This window comes from Schistocerca piceifrons, chromosome 10 (assembly GCF_021461385.2).
Source record: "Schistocerca piceifrons isolate TAMUIC-IGC-003096 chromosome 10, iqSchPice1.1, whole genome shotgun sequence".
NCBI lineage: Eukaryota > Metazoa > Arthropoda > Insecta > Orthoptera > Acrididae > Schistocerca > Schistocerca piceifrons.
This window is the reverse complement of record NC_060147.1, coordinates 77,924,788-77,931,345: the sequence shown is the minus strand read 5'-3', so window position 1 is coordinate 77,931,345 and position 6,558 is coordinate 77,924,788. Positions and strand designations below refer to the sequence as shown.

Here is a 6,558-nt window from a genome sequence, read left to right as displayed (position 1 = left end):
TTTCTCTTTTGTTGGGGATGCATTTAAAGAGAAGATCGCGGTTTAGGAGACACACATTCTGACAAACACAGTCCAGCTCCTTAAACTCACTGGCATTAAAGAAAACGCGAGATTAGAAGAATTCATTACAGCCTTGAAGGAATTACAAGTTTAGTTTTCTACACGTTTCGAGGACGTTGCCAATCATACATCTGGTTCCTAGACCGTTCGCTGATTAATTGAAAGCGCCCCAGTACGTGTGCAGATGTAACTGACTGCGATATATAAGTCCCGTTTTAAAGACAAATCCCTTTAACGTTAACACTGTCCAGGACGTCCACATTGCTTTGTACCCGATAAAAATTATATATCCAGAATGAGATTTTCACTCTGCGGCGGAGTGTGCGCTGATATGAAACTTCCTGGCAGATTAAAACTGTGTGCCGGACCGAGACTCGAACTCCGGACCTTTGCCTTCCGCGGGCAAGTGCTCTACCAACTGAGCTACCCAAGCACAACTCACGCCCCGACTTCACAGCTTTACTTCTGCCAGTACCTCGACCTTCCAGACGACGAGATGTGAGGATGGGGCGTGAGTCGTGCTTGGGTAGCTCAGTTGGTAGAGCACTTGCCCGCGGAAGGCAAAGGTCCCGAGTTCGAGTCTCGGTCCGGCACACAGTTTTAATCTGCCAGGAAGTTTCAAAATTATACACTCCTGGAAATTGAAATAAGAACACCGTGAATTCATTGTCCCAGGAAGGGGAAACTTTATTGACACATTCCTGGGGTCAGATACATCACATGATCACACTGACAGAATCACAGGCACATAGACACAGGCAACAGAGCATGCACAATGTCGGCACTAGTACAGTGTATATCCACCTTTCGCAGCAATGCAGGCTGCTATTCTCCCATGGAGACGATCGTAGAGATGCTGGATGTAGTCCTGTGGAACGGCTTGCCATGCCATTTCCACCTGGCGCCTCAGTTGGACCAGCGTTCGTGCTGGACGTGCAGACCGCGTGAGACGACGCTTCATCCAGTCCTAAACATGCTCAATGGGGGACAGATCCGGAGATCTTGCTGGCCAGGGTAGTTGACTTACACCTTCTAGAGCACGTTGGGTGGCACGGGATACATGCGGACGTGCATTGTCCTGTTGGAACAGCAAGTTCCCTTGCCGGTATAGGAATGGTAGAACGATGGGTTCGATGACGGTTTGGATGTACCGTGCACTATTCAGTGTCCCCTCGACGATCACCAGTGGTGTACGGCCAGTGTAGGAGATCGCTCCCCACACCATGATGCCGGGTGTTGGCCCTGTGTGCCTCGGTCGTATGCAGTCCTGATTGTGGCGCTCACCTGCACGGCGCCAAACACGCATACGACCATCATTGCCACCAAGGCAGAAGCGACTCTCATCGCGTCTCCATTCGTCCCTCCATTACGCCTGTCGCGACACCACTGGAGGCGGGCTGCACGATGTTGGGGCGTGAGCGGAAGACGGCCTAACGGTGTGCGGGACCGTAGCCCAGCTTCATGAAGACGGTTGCGAATGGTCCTCGCCGATACCCCAGGAGCAACAGTGTCCCTAATTTGCTGGGAAGTGGCGGTGCGGTCCCCTACGGCACTGCGTAGGATCCTACGGTCTTGGCGTGCATCCGTGCGTCGCTGCAGTCCGGTCCCAGGTCGACGGGCACGTGCACCTTCCGCCGACCACTGGCGACAACATCGATGTACTGTGGAGACCTCACGCCCCACGTGTTGAGCAATTGGGCGGTACGTCCACCCGGCCTCCCGCATGCCCACTATACGCCCTCGCTCAAAGTCCGTCAACTGCACATACGGTTCACGTCCACGCTGTCGCGGCTTGCTACCAGTGTTAAAGACTGCGATGGAGCTCCGTATGCCACGGCAAACTGGCTGACAATGACGGCGGCGGTGCACAAATGCTGCGCAGCTAGCGCCATTCGACGGCCAACACCGCGGTTCCTGGTGTGTCCGCTGTGCCGTGCGTGTGATCATTGCTTGTACAGCCCTCTCGCAGTGTCCGGAGCAAGTATGGTGGGTCTGACACACCGGTGTCAATGTGTTCTTTTTATCTTCAGCGCGCCAAAAAAGTAATTAAATAAAACGGAAAATTTGTTTTATTTATTATCGGTGTTGTTGAGAAATATGAGATATAAAATCTAAGTCGTATGCAGTGCGAGTGTATTTCCATTTAAAAGCGGCGCGTTTGCAGTTTATCCCTCTTCACGCTCAGACTGCGTGGCGTAGCGGTGGGGAGAAAGCGTGAGAGCCAGAGCCTTCGCGACAAGGCGCGGCCCACGAGCCGAATTCTTGGCCATCCCTTGGTGAAATTAACTAAGTAAAGTAAATACGGTGTGATTAGAGCAAGTAAAATTACACTGTAACTGATACCAAATTGGCTGAAAGTAACTTATGCAGTGAGCTGTTACTACCTTATTTACATTGAGATTAGAACCCGGCCGCTGTTGCCGAGCGGTTCTAGGCGCTTCAGTCCAGAACCGCGCTCCTACTAAAGTCGCAGGTTCGAATCCTGCCTCGGGCAAGGATGTGTGTGGTGTCCTTAGGTTAGTTTTTAAGTAGTTCTAAGTCAAGGGACTGATGACCTCAGCTGTTAAGTCCCATAGTGCTTAGAGACATTTGATCCATTTGAGATTAGAAATTGTCGTTAACTAATTTTAAAAATTTAACATTATGAACATGGAGGAGTGTTACGACATAAAATCATAAGCTATAGAACCTACTAATTTACTGGTGTTAAGGAAATTGAGGAAGGGCTAGATAACTATCAGTTTGGCCTTAGGTACGATAAAGTAACAGAGGCAATTGTGATGTTGATGTTGATAATGGAAGCTGAAATGTCCCCTTTGAAAATTAAGAATGGCAGTGCTGGAAAAACTCTACGTTATTTGATACAGTAACAGCTGAGTAAAGCTCAATGTACTCAGACAGTTTTCTCTTTACTTATTCTGAACTGACACAATATTTTAGCGCAACGCAATATGACTTAATAATCCGTAGAAAAGAATGGCTCTGACTAACAATAAAGTACACCTTTCATGAATCACTTACCTCACAAAAATCTTCGTTATTCGAACTCCTGCAATACAGCGAGCGCCATACTGCCAGCTAAATAAAAGATTCTAACTACTGAAGGCACTAACTGCTGATCATAGTTAGCAAATGAAAGATTTTGATTGAGAATAAACAATGTATTTACCTTAATAATATTGCAAGGTCCGCAGGAGAGCTTCTGTAAAGTTTGGAAGGTAGGAGACGAGGTACTGGCGGAAGTAAAGCTGTGAGTACCGGGCGTGAGTCGTGCTTCGGTAGCTCAGATGGTAGAGCACTTGCCCGCGAAAGGCAAAGGTCCCGAGTTCGAGTCTCGGTCGGGCACACAGTTTTAATCTGCCAGGAAGTTTCATATCAGCGCACACTCCGCTGCAGAGTGAAAATCTCATTCTAGATATATATAGTTGCGTGTGTGACAGACAACTTTCACGACAGGAGTGGACGGTACACGCGCGGCTCGGGGCGGGAGACCCGTGGTGCCGGGTTCGCGCCCAGATCGGGCCGCTATCGACAGGCGGCCGTGGCGCCATCCATCAGCGTGGGCGGCGTGCAGACAGTGGCATTGGGCGCCAGGCATGCGGCTAATGTGTGCCGCGCCGCCCCGGTGATTGATCGGCCGGCTCCTCTGCCGGCGCCCCCGCCTCCCCCGCCTCCCCACCGGCGCTATTCGCGGTCTCCGGCCTCAGACACGCGCCGCGGCGCTCGCGGAATGCGGCTACTCCCTACTCCCTACTCTGGGTGTGCGTCTCCGCTCTACTCTCAGGGGCGGTGCTACTTGCCCGCGAGACGGCCTCCGAGTCCGAACGTGAATGTAGCTCGTGTAGCTAGCTATACGAACCCCCCCGTGCAGCTATTAAGTTGTTGTTATATGGATATGGTGTCTGTTATAAGTATATAGTTCTGGCAATACCGGCCATGACCTCCTCCTTCTGTGCGGACGCACACATATTACCCAAACTCTAACGGGACTTGGTAAGAATGTATCCCACGAGAAATGAGTGTTTTGGGTAGGGACACTACGAATGTAGTGCGTCGACATATAAGGTGAGAATGTGCTTCTCACGGGAGGTGTGCGCGAGATTGTCCCTGCAGTCGCACTGTCCTCTGTGCCCTGGGTGGCTCAGATGGATAGAGCGTCTGCCGTGTAAGCAGGAGATTCCGGGTTCGAGTCCCGGTCGGGGCACATTTTCACCTGTCCTCGTTAATATACAAGTATATCAACGCCCGTCAGCAGCTGTAGGTATAAATATATTATTTTAAGTTGTTCTTATGGTCTGCAGTCCGCAGACTAGTCTATATGCAGCTCTCTATGCTACCCTGTCCTGTGCAAGCTTCTTGGACTCCTAATAACTACAGCAACCAACATCCCTCTGAATTTGCTTAATGTATTCATCTCTTGGTACCCACCTACAATTTTTAGCACCTACACTTCCCTCCACAGGCGATTCCTTTATGCCCCACAACCGACCTTTTCGTCAAGATATACAACAAATTTAATTCACCCGAATTCTATTACCTCCTAATTGGCTACGAGATCCACCCACCTTCTGCATCACCACATTTCAAAAGCTTATATTCTCCTCCTGTCTGAATTGATTATAATTCATATTTAATTTCTGTAGAACGTTGCAATGGAGACGGATTCCTTCAGAAAAGTCTTCCTCTTACGATCTCAACAATTTTCTCTTATTCAGACATACTTTTATTGCAATTTTAAGTCTATATTTTACACTGTAGCGCCAAAGAAACTGGTATAGGGATGTGTATTCAAATACAGAGATATGTTCATATGGTCAAATGGCTCTAAGCGCCATGGGACTGAGGTCATCAGTCACCTAGAACTACTTAAGCCTAGCTAACCTAAGGATATCACACACAGCCATGCCCGAGGCAGGATTCGAACCTGCGACCGGAGCAGCAGCGCGATTCCGGACTGAAGCGCCTAGAACCGCTCGGCCACAGTGGCCGGCCAGAGATATATAAACAGGCAGATTGCGGCGCTGCAGTCGGCAACTCCTATGTAAGACAACAAGTGTCTGGCGCAGTTGTTAGATCGGTCACTGCTGCTACATTGGTAGGTTATCAAGATTTAAGTGAGTTTGAATGTGGTGTTATAGTCGGCGCATGCGCGATTGGACACAGCATCTCCGAGGTAGCGATGAAATGGGAATTTTCCCGTACGACTGGTTCACGAGTGTACCGTGAATATCAGGAATCCGGTAAAACATCAAATCTCCGACATCGCTGCGGCCGGGGAAGGACCCTGCAAGAACGGGACCAACGACGACTGAAGAGAATCGCTGAACGTGAAAGAAGTGCAACCCTACCACAACTTGCTGTATGTTTCAGTACTGGGCCATCAACAACTGTCAGCGTGCGAACCATTCAACGAAACATCATCAATTTCCTTTCGAAGCCGAAGACCCACTGGTGTACCCTTGGTGACTGCATGACACATAGCTTTACGCATCCACTGGGCCCGTTAACAACGACATTGCACGCTTGATTACTGGAAACATGTTGCCTGGTCGAACGAGTCTCCTTTCAGACTGTATCGAGCGTAAGGACGTGTACTGGTATGGAGACAACCTCATCAATCCTTGGATCCTACATGTCAGCAGAGGACTGTTCAGGCTGGTGGACGCTCTGTAATGGTGTGGGGCGTCTAGATATGACTCTGACAGGTGACACGTACGTAAGCACCCTGTCTGCTCACCTGCATCCATTCATTGTGCATTCCGACTAACGTGGCCAATTCCAGCAGGACAATGGGACACCCCACACGTCCAGAATTGCTACAGAGTGACTCCAGCAACACTCTTCTGAGTTTAAACACTTCCGCTGGCCACCGAACTCCCCGGACATGAGCATTATTGAGCATATCTGGGATGCCTTGAAACGTGCTCTTCAGAAGAGATCTCCACCCCCTCTTACCCTTATGGCTTTATGTACAGCCCCGCGGGGTTCATGGTGTCAGTTCCCTCCAGCACTACTTCAGACATTAGTCGAGTCCACGCCGCGTCCTGTTGCGGCACTTCTGTGTGCTTCTTGGGACCCTACACGATATTAGGCAGGTGTACCAGTTTCTTTGGCTCTTCAGTGTATATACTATGTTAACAATTTTCTCTTCTTCAGACACACTTTTCTTGGCTTTGCCAGTCCATATTTCATATCCTCCCTACTTCTGCCATCATCTACTACTTTTAGCGTCTTATTTCCTAATTTAATTATCTCAGTATCATCTGAGTAAATTCGACTACATTCCACCATTTTTTTATTGCTTTTACTGCTGTTGATTTTATATCCTCCTTTCACCAGCTCTTTCGTCCGCCCAAGGTAGCTGAGTGGAAGGCGGCACGGTAGCTCAGCGTGTTCGGTCAGAGGGTTAGCTGCCCTCTGTAATAAAAAAACTGAGTTAATCGATCAACAACTAACTTGAAAGGATGTCTTACGACGTCCGCCCCGAGCAGATGCGAC

At 49.4% G+C, this 6,558-nt stretch overlaps 2 non-coding genes across 2 annotated transcripts; both read left to right on the top strand.

Annotated features, from left to right (window-relative positions):
- The first annotated feature begins 579 nt into the window (after positions 1-579).
- Positions 580-654, top strand: Trnap-cgg. Its single transcript has one exon. It is a non-coding gene; the product is annotated as a tRNA-Pro (tRNA).
- Positions 655-4,189: 3,535 nt separating this feature from the next.
- Positions 4,190-4,264, top strand: Trnat-ugu. The gene has a single exon. It is a non-coding gene; the product is annotated as a tRNA-Thr (tRNA).
- Positions 4,265-6,558: the final 2,294 nt, after the last annotated feature.